Source organism: Varroa jacobsoni, unplaced genomic scaffold, assembly GCF_002532875.2.
Source record: "Varroa jacobsoni isolate VJ856 unplaced genomic scaffold, vjacob_1.0 scaffold_1233, whole genome shotgun sequence".
Classification (NCBI taxonomy): domain Eukaryota; kingdom Metazoa; phylum Arthropoda; class Arachnida; order Mesostigmata; family Varroidae; genus Varroa; species Varroa jacobsoni.
In genome coordinates, this window is record NW_019214135.1 from 14,109 (window position 1) to 28,901 (window position 14,793).

The 14,793-nt window shown below is 38.0% G+C and overlaps 1 long non-coding RNA gene across 1 annotated transcript in view; it reads left to right on the forward strand.

The window, feature by feature from the left end:
• LOC147752475 (uncharacterized) overlaps nucleotides 1–14,248 on the forward strand; it is a 28,332-nt gene extending 14,084 nt beyond the window's left edge. The window contains exon 2 of the long non-coding RNA XR_015313985.1: nucleotides 14,088–14,248. This is a non-coding gene — a long non-coding RNA (uncharacterized LOC147752475). The remainder of the gene's footprint in view (nucleotides 1–14,087) is intronic.
• Nucleotides 14,249–14,793: the final 545 nt, after the last annotated feature.

The following is a 14,793-nucleotide window of genomic DNA, read 5'->3' on the forward strand; positions in this document are numbered from 1 at the left end:
TAGCCCTTGTCTAATTTAGGGGCTAATTTATTATTGAAACTAGACACAAAACTGATGTTATAGACCTCTGCAGGCACTACAAATGATTGCTTTGCTAGGTTTCACTGTTTATCAGCACGGATCTTCAATTCAGATTACTACCAGCAGCACAAGTCGTTTGTTTAAATGTAACCAGTTAGCCTCAAGAGTCGTATATCAACACGGATTAAACATGGATTTTTTGTATCAATGAAGAAAAAACGTATTTTTTGCTTTTTTATGCTTTGTTAGCTTCTGCTTGACGATGCTAGCTTAATAGTTGTCTGATTACCAAGGAGAATCTCTTAGGGAATAGTCGGAGATGATTGTAGGAAAGAAAATACAACTGATAGGTAGTCTAACGCATTTACTATCCATAAAGGCGCTACAATAATGCGCTTCGGAGCATTATTGTAGCAAACTATTTAACTGGATGTTGACTCTAGCTATCGTTAGCCTCTATCGTTCGGGTTTTACGTCTGATACAGCCGTTACGCATGCCGTCAGATGGCTAGCTCCCGGCACATACGCCGGGCAGATATGTTACCCATTAAGTTATCACGGCGACAAGATATCGCCAATCTGCAGTAACGACAATTGTCGTTTTACGACTACTACTACGAACGCTCCTAAAGTTAACCAGAAATCATAAATAGATGAATCTTCATCATAGGCAGGAACGGTAACTATTGCACACATTGTAACGACTGGAAACCTCATCTTTGAGAGGGATAGTTAAAGGTTTCCCTTAACCGTTAAAGGTAAAATCTATAACGCAGGATCTTTTTAGTTATTCAGCAAATGATTAAAAAAACATGATATAATTAAAATGTGGAACTTTATTCCTAGTTTTCACTTACCACAGGGATAACCGCAAGTTAACGTTCCAAAAATATCAAACGCATTTGGACAAGTCATATATTTTAACACATAGATTGTGTTCCGAACCAGTAGGTATCTCCCAAAGACCTGTAGGGCGTACAATGACACCTCAGGCTTTAGGATTTATCGGCCGATATTGGTTCCTCACTGACTAAAAAAATATAATCCAAATGACTGTTTGCAGCTTTAGTTGATTCTCATTAAACTAGGACCTTTGAAAACACTATGTGGCCTGATAAAGCCGAGGCAGTTAGTTTACGATGTACGGAAGATTTCGATAAACGATGAACAGTTAAAGCAGAATTTAAATATACTGTGAACAGTTTTGTCTTGTGGAAGGGTACTTGGGCTCGCGGTTTGATAAAATCGTTGCCTACAAGGTGTACTTTATGACGCTGAGAGACGCTACCTTACGGGGATCAATTATGTGTCTCTGTCGCGCCGTCTTGTACATACATTTCGGACCAACGAGGTTTAGTGGACCGGCCTCCGCAACAGCCCTCACTACAATAGATATATGCTGAAAAATAACATCTTTGGCCGGAGGTTAAGATCTGTTTACAAGATAAACATATGCCGTACGATTGCAAGTGAATAAACTAATCGCAGTGACAAATTATGCAGGATCTTCGCTTGACTGTTATAGAATCTAATGTCTTTTGATTTAATCACGTTTGATGGCTCGAACCAGCGACCCATGATTACAGAATACGAGGATGGTAACTTCGAACATTAATTTAACTAAGGAGTTAGTGCTACGAAACCGCCATTGCGAAATAAATAAGACATTCAATTCAAATTTACGTTTTGGTATCTTTGTTGCGCATTAAACCCGGAAGTAGGCTCGTTTATACAAGATCTGTAAGGCTGCCACGGTCTTAGCTATATATATATGTATGTATGTAAATTTTATAGAAAGTTGTGCTACCGCTTTGGTATTTGAAACTCCGTAACAATAAGTGTTTTTGAGTAATTTTCGTTCGTACTACCGCATTTTTAGTTAGCTATAATAATTTTCTCCCATTATTGGCACAGTAGCGCAACACAAATTTCCTTCATATCTTGAAAAGTATGGGTGAAAAAAATAGTCAGCGTTACTTTTGCTGCTGTTCGGAACTGTTTAAAAAATAAAGTATTGCTGACACCTTTGATGGATCTCACTGAGTAACGATTAGGATATTAGATGCATTCTAAAGCAACATTTTTCTGTAAAAACCGTTATACACACATATTTTTCTATTTGTGCTGCGTCCAATTTTGGTCTCCTTCCTTACCAATTTCCTGCCCCGTATATAAGTATTTTTATATTGTTATATTATTTATTTATGGTAAATGCACAGGGATAGCAGCTCGCTTACTTCAAAGTTACTTCATAAGCATTGACGCACGCAGAGGGATTCAGTACGCGGACACTGAAGTTTTGCTGCTTCGCTGACAGGTTTACACGACGGTATGACTGGCCGTCTGAAATACGATTTTGCAGAGGGCTCCGTTTTTTTCTGTAACTTTTTTCGAAATTTTTCTGTAACGATCAGATATTACAAAGTAAAGCAGGTACAGCCAAGGATTTCCGATATACACACATACGAATGTGTTAGTGGCGGGTTGTTTGCCATAACAGATGTGTATTCCTTCGCGATTCGTTATGTTAAAATAAAACTAATTCTTTCAAGAACTAAATCACACACACTCAATATGGCAAAAACAGTGAGTTTGCCCTTGAAGTATCACTGGAAGTCAGCTGTTGTCAAATCTTGCCAATTTCCACTCGGTTTCTATAAGATTTCCATAAGACAAAGCAGGACATCTTGAATAGAAAGTAGATTGAGGAGCTCGAAATTTCACCATGATTTTGAAAAAACTGTTTCATATTCCGGATGTTTATTATGGAAATTGGGTTGTCCAGATGATATAAGTTGTACGCCTTTTTCAAGCAGTAATCGAACTGAACGGAAGTTAGATAGAGTGAGCAGAATTTTCAGGGATGACACGTTTAGGGTACGCAAAAGTTTGTTTCGTTGAAATGCCTGTTTTCATGTAGATAGAGTTCAGTACCAAAGTTGTGGGCGTCCTCTTCTAAACTGTCATTGTTATGGGTCGTCTTATGCAAATTTATACAAGAAAGGAAAATAGGATATAGTAGTGGATGTTCCTGAATGGTAATACCTAAATCTACGGGATTCGGTTGAGTCACGTAACAGCAATCATTTACAGATATTCACACGTAACGGTTTACAGACAGAGCGTCTTGGGCATTGAGCGGTACGTCCCCGATTCAGATCTATCTTTGCTGCATAAGTGTTAACAGACCGCACCACCGTATTCGCTTGTAGATAATCCTGCTTTGGCGGAGTACGCCCACAGCATCCGTACTGGAACTCCACGAGCTAATGTTTGGTGCCAGGATCACTGCCATACTTGTAGACGGTTAAAAGTATTCTACGTTTCCGTATCCTATTGTGCCCTTCTAAAATAATGACAGCAGTAATAGGAACCTCCAGATAGACACAAGCGTTAATAGCATAAAGTTAAATTGCGACTTTTGGCAGTAGAACCATTGTTGGAGATGTATAGGGACTCATGTAGATAACGGTATGAAAAGAAACAGTGTACCAAGAGCCATTGACGAAATGTTGCCTCCTAAAAGGTAGGCAAATCGTTAATCATCTTAGTCCTATTTTCCAAACAAAGTGGTTTATTACCCTTGTTGCCGTATTCGGCTGAAATCGGGGTGCTGACGGCGTTTCTAGTAGCGCTGTAAGTGAGCACTGCAGTTCTGCGCTGGTAAAGGCCTAAGTTGTTGCCAAACCTCACCTCCCTGTAATGTTCTCTCTAAGGCTTCAAACCTAGTCGAAGCCAGCCAACACAAGCGAGCACCAGAGACGTCAATAGGAAAGCGTGAAGTAAATGAAGTTCACTTACATGATTACAATCAATGTCTGCTCTGTGGTAAATAGGCTTTTGATCAGTTACGCTATCTGCGGAAGTACCTAACACGATAGGCGAATAAAAAAGTAAAATTGCCCCAAATCATTACTTTGTGACTCAGCTGACTCTTAACAACGTTTACTTAAATAATAAAAAATATAGTGTTACATATTTCAAATTCGACAATTGCAAGTGGTCTTCTGGTTGTTGTTGCTGTGCGTATTAAAACATTATAGACCAGCACATTACCTGCTTTATAGCATATATGTACGTAAAACACACAAGCTCCGACTCCTTAAGCAACTTGTTATTATTGTCACCTTGAAACGGTTGAACAGACATTGTCAATATCGGTTTAGCATCCCTAAACTCTGGTCACTACCGTACACATCTGCGTGAATACTTAAATATATCATCAACAATGGCTTCGAATAACACAACTGGTTGACAAAGAGCAGCTACGGACTCGCTGCCTTACTATTCGAAGTCCTAGTACCACTCTAGGCTGTTGGACGGATGCCCGAAATCAGGCTTTTGATGCCCTTCTCTAATAGGGTGGCGGTAAGTAGTGTTTTCTTTATTACAGTCCTTGTTAATTTTATTGTTTTTGTCTTGTAAACCTTTCGTCTTATTCGGTAATGTAATGCGACGTTTCTCTAAAGGGATTGTAATCTAATAGTTCATAGTCAATTCCTGTCGATAGGCGACCCTGTGACATTTATTATTCTACGTGTCTACGTTCTGGCATGAGTACGAGTCTTTATAGTGATGGATAATTAATGTATGGTACTCATTGGGTAACCGGCCACAGAAAACCCTTGCTAGCAAAAAAAAAAACCCATTTACCCCAATGATTTGGTCTACCGCGGTCGATACTAGAGTGACTCTATTGAGAATTATACCTGTGCTCACTCATGAAATATGCGGTAGTCCGTTAAAGATCGCTATCGTACCTAGCCAACACTTCTTGAGGGTGTGTCAAGCATGACCATAATTATGTTTTCGAAATCAGATTTGGGTAATTCTAGCTATAAGTACAATTGAAATCGATAATTTAAACGTATCAGTCGTTGTGCGTATAAGGATTTGTAACTTAACTGTCAGTTAATCATATGTCCATTCTAAGTCACGCTTTTGGTGACTGTAAAGCACAGAGGCCAAGCAAATACGTCACAGAGCTTATTCAGCCCTTGGCACACAAAACTTTACGTGGCTTTAGGCCTCTCAGCCTGGTCTTCTTCGCCAATGTTGCACACTTTGTGAGGTCTTTGGTGATCTTACAGCTCATTACTGCTTTTTCGATTTTCTTCAGTTACTATTCGGAGGAGCAACATAGTCTCTGCGTGATATCTCTAAGTGATGGCAGAATCTACAAGGCTAGATGCACGTGCTTTTATTTCTAAATCGTCTAGATATCTATAGCTCATATTTTATTTCGTTCTATAAAGTATTACAAGCTTGTTGCGTTTTGAAGGTAGTTTGATTAGCATAGAAATGGATATTATATATGTTACTTAATATGGAACAGTTTACCCGCCATGGGAGCGACCCCCGTCTCCATTCGCAAACAGTCACCGTGATGATGGATTAAATAAAGCGCTCGACTCTCAACAATGATGTTGAGGGGTGGATCTCAGCCTAAGGCTTAGCCAAATCACTAGGCGTTTTAAACTCAGATCAATTACGTTTGACCAGCACAAAAAGCGTAATTATTGTTAAAAACTTTAGACTTACAAAAAAAAACCCGCCGGACCGTAGGAAAAAAGCTTTTGGCGAAGGCGCGGCTGCGAAAACGTTCACACCCCATATGCATATATGGTATATTTAATGCTATTAGGAATCGCGAACTTTGCCAACCTATACGTTCAATAATAAAGGTAGCTTTTCAAGTTGCACGTCTCAGTTTACCCTAAGTGTTGCTTTGGGAAACGAGGTTCCAGGACGAAACGAAGTGTACACGTGTTTATCTCGAACTTTAACTCTGAATTTCCATATTGATTATTCCTAAAACTGATCAAATAGATCACCATGTCCCTCTATAAAAAGTTCTATTATCGACTGTCGATAAGCGTGTAAGCAGGATTGTTTATATAAAAAGCAATGAAGCCCTAGCCAGTGTAATTAGATTTATCGAATAACACTATACGTACCCCCCTACGTGCCAAGATAGTTCCGCCATCTATTTGTCTAAACGTACAGACACATGTGCCTATCAGAAATTGTGTAGATTTCACTTTCTTTGCTGTTGTTTGTCTCCAGTTTGACCATTGATTGCAACGATCATCGACTGGAAGCTTGTTGACGTTTGGTACCTCGCGTTATTTTCGTCATCGCTCGGCTTTGTATTGTCTGCTGATTGTTGTTATGTTTGTCGAGTAAAGCGTACTCATTGTCACCAACAATAACGATGACCTTATAAATTCCAGTTTGTCTAATCCGCTGCAGTTCACTTCCGCAGTCATCAATGATTGTAGGGCCATGACTAATAAAGTTGCTTGTACTGTTTAAGGGCTGTTCATCTGCTGCCACCCATTGACGCTGATACTGGCAGAGGCCTCGCTGAATCTGGATAGTTTTCGGGGTGAGTGGCGCACCGCCCGTGGAGCAACAGCTCCCCTCTGCTTCCATCCATTTTGAAACGTCTCACAAAGACGGTCAAATCAGTGGTTTATTTTTGCCTTGAAATCCGCGACACAGTAAGAGGCCAGTTATCACTACGGTATGGAAGAGTGAATTCGCTCAGTTCATTCGTTTATAATCCGCCCGGAGACACACACCGTGCGACAGCTCTCTACTTTCGCTTCCGGGCGGTACTATGCAGTGATGCTCGTGACGTCTACGTTATATTTGAAGGTCGACAAACGATCCGCAAATGATTCAGTCCGATTTGTTCATTATACGAATATTGTTCCAATAGTCCTTCGGTGGAGATAAGTCGCTGTAGATGTACACAAGCGGCTGAAAGGCTGCCTGATAATATGATACATTATGATTGAAAAATTAACAATGAAATAATTTTTTATAAATTAAAATGCCTGCCAGCCAGCCAGCCAGTAATGCGGCTAGTGTACCTTTACGCCGATCGACGTAAACAATGTCACCTTCACTACCTGCTTTTATTTGAACTAGTCCCCACTGTGTCATACCCAATAAACCCTTTAGCGCGAGTCAAACGTGATGCCATCAGATATGGCCGTCACTGAGAACTAACAAGGTTTCGATTTTCTTTAAAAATAGGTAAAAGGATGTCTTGATGATGGAAAATATTCTTCTATACTTTAAAACTCAATATAGATACATAACGAAAAACACTTTTCCTTGTACAAGCTACGGTTTACCCTCTTGGGTAGCCTTATCAGCAAGCGTATCATCGGGGGCAATGGCTCGATATGGTTGTTAGTAAATCACGGATAACTAATATGTCATCATTTTAGCGTGCAAACATCCCGACGATTGATTATGTAGCGCATTTTTTTCCCGAAATGATCAGAGCATCCCCGCCGCCTACATAGGTGGCTATGGTCAAAACGAGGTGATATGGTTCAGAAGAAAACTTAGTTTCCGAATGATTTAGGCCTGCATCCCAAAAAGCATGACTCAAATCGAACGAGTCGTTCTTTGGGTAATATCCAGCGTCACTTGAACGTCGTAGATGTACGACCAGACATCTGTATATCTCTGTAATGGTTTTATCGGTAGTAAATCGTATGTTGCGCAGAGCCTCGTACGTAGAGCAGAGAAATTCATTTTCGTTAGTGCTACTGGTCGTCCTTGCAAATTGACAACATGCATTGAAACCAACAAACTCATAGTACTATTCATGTTAAGCATCACTGAAGGAAGGCTCTAGTGACATAACTGGGTAGACAGAAGTTTGCTTGGGTCTCGGGCTTAGCGTGTCGCTGAGATGCTACGTTACAGCTGAACGCATAGTTGGGTGCCCTAGCCACTGTCGTTCGTGCTTCTGAACCCCTTCTATCAACAGAACAAAAAAAAAAAAGATTAATTAGTGCCATTAGCTTATGAAACATCAACCACTAATATATATTTGATTGGCTTGTTTCGGTTCAAAGACTCGGCTGTGCCAAACAGCCAATAAGATGAAAAACTTATCTTCTAGTAAGTATCAGCTGGAGTCTTCTCATCAGGTGGAACCCCTGCCAGTGATACTACTAAAGCTGTAATGACTATTATGTCTATTTATGTCAATAGGGGTTTCATGTCAGTGGGAACAAAATTATTGCTTGAAGGCTTGGGCTGTTGTTTCCAGTTACAATATGTGCAGCCATATTGTGTATATGGATAACAATTCATGTGTTGACTAAATTTTTCTTGTGAAAATAAAAACATACATATACCACTAAATAATTACGTTTCACAGAAATTTATGAGCTTATTTTCCAATATGGCACCACTCGTCCAAACTATTGTGCCTTCCATCTTGGTTACCATACAAGTCGTGTGACATTTGAATTAAAATTTTCCCCCAAGAAGCTTTTCTACATTTCATTAAAGCACATACTCGCTTCGTGAATAATCGCACCTCACTTGGATCTATATTAGGTACACGCTTTTTGTACTATTTTTTTTTAGTTCGATAGGCCAGCGGTGCGGCTCTAGGGGTATCCCAAAGTGACACGACCAAATAAAAAAATGATGTTAGCAAATTTTATCAGTATCGTCTCTATCGAGATAATAAAGTCGAAGATGTTTACTCGTGTTCGACGGCACCGGCTATTTTGATACGTTATACAGCAAAATAAAGGAAATCATTATGATAAATATCCGTGAAGACGGTCCTCGTGAATTTGTTAATGCAGAATGGAAGCAGAGTAGAAAAAACTCTAACGATGTACCATTAGGTTGATGCATAAGGATGGTCCTTTTAACCAAATCATGTCTTTGCCTTTTATCTTTTAACCGCGTGTTTACTTCTATACATGTTATTCAAAAGTACCCTGTCTTTCTTACAGAAGCACGTTGCGATAGCACGTTTTGTCGTTTTGTAAAGGGTGAAGTTCCACGTTATGTTAACAACAAAATTAGTAATGTAAACTGGTCAAGAAGCTGAACTTCAGTTATGTAACTGTCTTTAAGCATCTTTAACCATTGAGATTCACTCAAAAACTGTGAGGCTGGCTGCCCCGTAAACAATGTAAAGAGCCCACGGAAGTAAGGTTCCTCATTGACCCTGAACACCTCACTCAGTATCGGGTAAGAGACAGCCGAAACGGTAGGTTTCTATACAGAATAGTTAGAGGCGACCAGGTGTGGTATCGTTACCTTGATATGAAGCAGTAAAAGGAATGGGTGCTCCTGGGAGATACGCTTACACCTAATATTAGGATAAACTCCATTTTGAAACAACCATGATTTGAGTTCGGTGCAATCGAATAGGCCGTACACCCTAGGAGAAGCTTGGAAAAAAGATCAGGGATCTGTATGTTGCCCATTGGCGCTGAGTGAATTGGGTTGTCGAACAGAAAAGATGTGACCTGTAAGGCACAGTGGGGGACGGCGTAATCTGAATGGGAAATACGCATTGCCTTGCCACGATCACCCTAGCTAGCAGGTATCATGCCACGATGGTCTAAACATTGGCGCTGTCAAAAATGTTACCAGATAATAATGATCACTGGGAATATAACTCGTAACAGTACACCGAAGAACGATGTCTTAAAACTAACTAGAAAGAAACCTCAATGTCAGACCTCAACAACTTCTGATGAGACGAAACAAATAAATTGGCTAGGAAATTAAATAGGATTGTAAATAAGGCCAGCGAATACATACGTTCATATACTGTTACAATTTAAGTAAAACCAATAAGTAGTAGTAGTAGTAGTAAGTAAGTAAAACAAGACTGCGTCTTTATTAAACAAAAAATTAATATCCGATAGCTTGATCATTCTACCAAATAGATATCTGACATAAGACACATTTTGTATAACTCTATATATATATATATATAACTTTAATTTACGTACGTGTTTCTCAATATTACGGTATAACAAGATATCATTATTATATTGGTTGATATTTAATTATTATTGATATAATAAATATTAACAAATCTTATAGAACAAGTTTTAGTGTAGTTGCTGAAAAGGTGGATTAAATGCTAGAAGATATTAAAAACAACAAAGTCAATAAGTCCAAATCAGAAAAAACACTGAATATAATTCAACTATATGTTATAAAAAAAGGACTAGAAAAACGATATGTAATACAAGCTATACACATGTTAAGCTGCTGTCGGTTAAATCACTCCGTTAAATTTCTGCAACCAGTATAAAAAATATATCAGAGTCCTTATTTTATAGAAAAACGTGTTTTGCTAGACGTGACTCCATGCCACTGCACTGATTTCCTACAAGCTAGGCAAAAAGCTTTGCCTGTAAATTGTTGCTGTTGAAGGTCCAGCATGTCGTTGAAGGCAGGCTGTATCTAAACGGAGGGAGCAAACAACAAATCTTAAAAACTGTCACATTCTTGAGCGGTAAGGATAACTAAGTCTCTTATCATCAACAGTTGATTAAAGTAACTTGGGCAAAATTTAAGCACAAAAAACCGTTTTACTTAAAATAACTTCTGTGTCGAACAGCAGCCTCAAACTTAAAAGCAACCAAATGATAATGGCTTTACCAAGCTCACCGGTAAAATCGGAGACGAAAATTCCAAACTGATCCATTATATATGTATATATATATATATATATATATATATATATATATATAGTGGGGACGGCGTAATCTGAATGGGAAATACGAAATATATATATATATATACATCTCACACTTGAGCTAATTAAAGAAAAAAGGGGCTTCCGGCCAGAGATAACGGTAGTAAAGTGAATACATTCTGATTTACTGATACATACATTTTTTTAAGTTAGAACGTTTTTTGCTATTTTCACTGTGTGAAAAAATGCTCGGGATCACTTGTTTTTATATAGCGTGCAGGATTTTTCTCGTTTGTCGACGCTGAAGTCAGAAGCGATAGCCGCGTGTCGATGATTATTCTAGCGAGGCACTGAAAGAAATGCACATTTGCCACCTGGACCACGCGACTCTCATTCGTTAGCAGCACTCAATAGATGTTGTTATGAGCTGTTACAGAAATATTCTAAATCTCAACCTTTACTCTGCGAAAAAAAAAAAAATCTTCAATTCAAACATTTACTTTTGTCAAAATGGTTCGTCGTTGAGCTCGTGCAATACATCACTTTATAGCTTAAACCGGCTTTTAGATACATGAGTAATCAACTGGGTTTTACATGGGAATTGCGTAATTTTAAATATTTGTAGGAATGGTACATTGTAGTTGCTAAAACTTGAGCACTTATGGCACCCTTTTAATACTACTAATAATAATAATGATACGAAATGAAGTTTCCTTTATTAAAGAAGTTAATTAATTAGTTGTGTATTGCGAATACGTTCAAGTGATTCTCTGTTCGGCGCACTTATAATTATAACATTCACAAGAGCATTGTGCTGATATATAAGGTTGTATTGCCACGGAAAATAATCCCTCAAGTCAGAACGTTACGTATATGACCAATTGTAGTACGTTTGTCGGCCTATTTATGAAAAAGGCTTCTATTTCAACCTGTTTATTAGAATTTACAAAAAAAAAAAAAGAAACGCTTTTCACAACTGTCTAGCAAATCTTAAGTAGGCTTGTGATTTAGCTATATTACGGTATCGTAGTTTCATTTTGATTCGGGCTACTTTCCTTTTCACTTACTTTAGACCACTGCTCATTTTGTCAGTATTGCTTTAAAGAGCTTACCATAGACTATTGGATAAAGCCTGAATGAATTGTATTTATATAATGTACTTGTTCTCATCTAAATATGCCTATGTAAATACGTGTATAAAAATATTTTTGCTTTATAAGTACCATATTTTATTGGCATATCGAAAGTTGATTGAAAAATAAAACGAAATAATTTCCAGAATATTCATAACCCTACAACTTGCAATAAGGCGTATTCTACATTTGCTTACCTCAAGTTCTGCCAACGACACGGACTGCAAAACTTTTGTAAAATAAAGAACATTAATATCTATCGGCTTGGCCTTGTGTAAAGCCGAGCGCTGGACTGACTAAACGGCTAGATTCACTACTGCATTGCTTGATCAATTTGTTAAACGTTTTTAAAGAAACTTTAGCAAGGTTTTGCTAGATAGATTCATATATATATATATATATATGTCACGAATATCTCGCCAAGGATGGATGGAACAGTTCATTTAACTTAACCGCAGTAAGTTTTTCTTATATTACTTTGGCTGACATTTAAGATCATAGTGAAGTAACAATTTCAGGCGCAGACGAATGATTTTTCGATTAACACAAAATGCCTCCCACCAAAACAGAGATTACTTCAACTTGTCTTTTCCGCATAGTAGATCCCTTGTTTAGAACTCCATGAAGTACGATGCTAACCTATATAAACAAAACAATGTTTTTTTTCACGCACTGGGGTGATGACATCGGACAGGATTTAGTTTCTGCATTCATTAGAAAAAATATAGGTACCGCCGTGCTAGAATGAACCTGCTGTGCCCACGGTTATCAGGCACCCCTTGGGGGCCGACAAGGCTTTTTGATCATGCAATGGTAGTAGGCAATTTCTGTTAATGTATATGGTAGTAACTAATAGATGATCATAAAATCATACATTTATCTACAAACCACATTTTTCACTGAAATTATTTTCTTTCCCTGTTGTTTTTTTCTATAAAAAATATTTTCATATTTAAACATATCACTGGATCGGTATCGCTGTTATTATAGTTAATATAATTTGTTAGCTAGTGCACGCAGACAATATGCATTACACGTTGCAGTCAGTAATTAAAACAACACTGAAAAACGTAAAACCACACGTAACAAAGGGCGACTTTTACGGTATACCTACTGCATCATACGCATTCTTTCGCTTTGGTACCAATATCCCATTATTGTGATAGGTATCGTAGGTGGGCTATGCCGATTTCTACTGCTTCGATCAAAGGCTATGATGAGTATTCATGCTGTCAAAAAGTGTGCATTTAATACACAACTATCCAGCTTGCAAGTACGATCATTGTATAGCGATAAACGTTGTTTTATGAAAAGTATGCAAAAAAAAAGGGTTTCATATGCAAAAAAAGTTTGAAAAGACTAGCCTATAGAGCTTAGTTGCATGACCAGATCAGTAATTTATATGCTCTTCTTTGATTCGACAGTTATTTTCTGTGTGAAAATTTGAATGTGCTAAAAAAGCTTTTTAAGCCCCACTCGTTAATTTTTAGGCCTTTCCAAGCTAGACTTAATCGTTGTAAACGTTACTAGAGTTTCGGTTCACCTTTTTTTTTTGTTTGAAAAGTTTTTATGTTTTATTGTCGCTCTACTTAGTACGAACAGAATAAACAATAAATTATGTTCACTTGAATTTTGGTATCGACGCACTGTTTTTTTTTCACACCATAACGAGCTTTTTGTTTTGTTCTAGAATAAATTGCCTTCTTATGGCTACGGCTGGCGGACGGACGCACACGTGCGGCAGCGGCGATACACTTTAATCTGTATTCACATATATATACAATGTTTTTGACGTTTAAATTCCATATAATTCATTAACATACAAAAGTTTCTTTAAGGTATGTTGAACTCGGATTCATTTTCATTATGATAAAATAATTTAATCTCGTAAATCTAGACAAATACGCTTCCAAACTAAGAATTAAAGAAAAAGCATTTAATAACGAATTTTTGGCCTTGGATTATCTGCCATGTTAGGCCTAGTATACCGCTGCCAGTTTTTTGTTTTACAGCGATCTTCGGAAAAATAGATAAACATCATATAAACGCGAACAGGTCTTGTTTATTTACTTAATCTCAAGCATTTATCATGAATAACTTGAATGAGACCCGTGACGGGGGATATACCTTTGTATGCGCGCTTGGTTCAGTGAAACATATCTCGCAACAGTAGATTATTTACTCCAGTTAATTATAGGTCTCAGAAATTATTATCAGCTTTTAATTATATCTATTATTATTATTATTATTATTACCCACATCATAAATCACCTAATCGAATAGTAAAATCTTAGCAGACTAAAATCACATTAGGATTATCAGAATCACTTGAATTCACAAAGAGTATTTGCATCGATCAGAACTTTTTCCTCTTAACTTACAGGTATCAGGATCGATTTAGTCTTACTTGAGCTTATAATTATAATCTTTGTTCTCGTTTTCAGGTGAACTAACAAAATGCTTAATCCGTGGAGAATTTTCAGCTGTCACTGTTACCCAATGAGTATCGATATATCAATGTCAAAATGTGCCCTCCGCAAAAAAGATCAGAGTCGTTCTTGGCTGTTTCAGCTTGATGTCTTGAAACGCCGGTCTACCAACGCACAATTATTGGGTGCTCCACATGAACACGCCTTTTTTATTTTCGGTTCTGGTTATACGATCCACCACCCCTTTCTCTGAATAACCTTGCAGGCCATTGCATCCACGTTAGTACGTCTTTACGTTAAGGCCGGCGAGCCTCCAAGTATCAGACAGTAAATGAAGCGCGGAGAAAAACATGCGAATAGACTATCTTTCGTCTATTTAATAGCATCGCAGAGGATAGTAAGGGGCTGGACCGCCGAATGGGCAAAAGAACAGAGAAGCATTAGTTACTTATTTTGAATGTATCGCGTATCTTAGGGGAATTGGTCTGTGATCTCAAGAATTGGACATGGATACCCTCAAACAAAAATAACCTGCCGTACTTATATGTACACTGTGTTAGGTGGAAAATAATGGCCTACTCTGTGAACTATTTCTATTGGCACAGAAGGGGTTACCATCTTTTATCAAAACGTATTTTCGGATGAGGACTCTAGTAATATTTTCGCTACTTGGTATTTTGACATCATACGACATACGCATACAAATATAGAGAGCAATAAC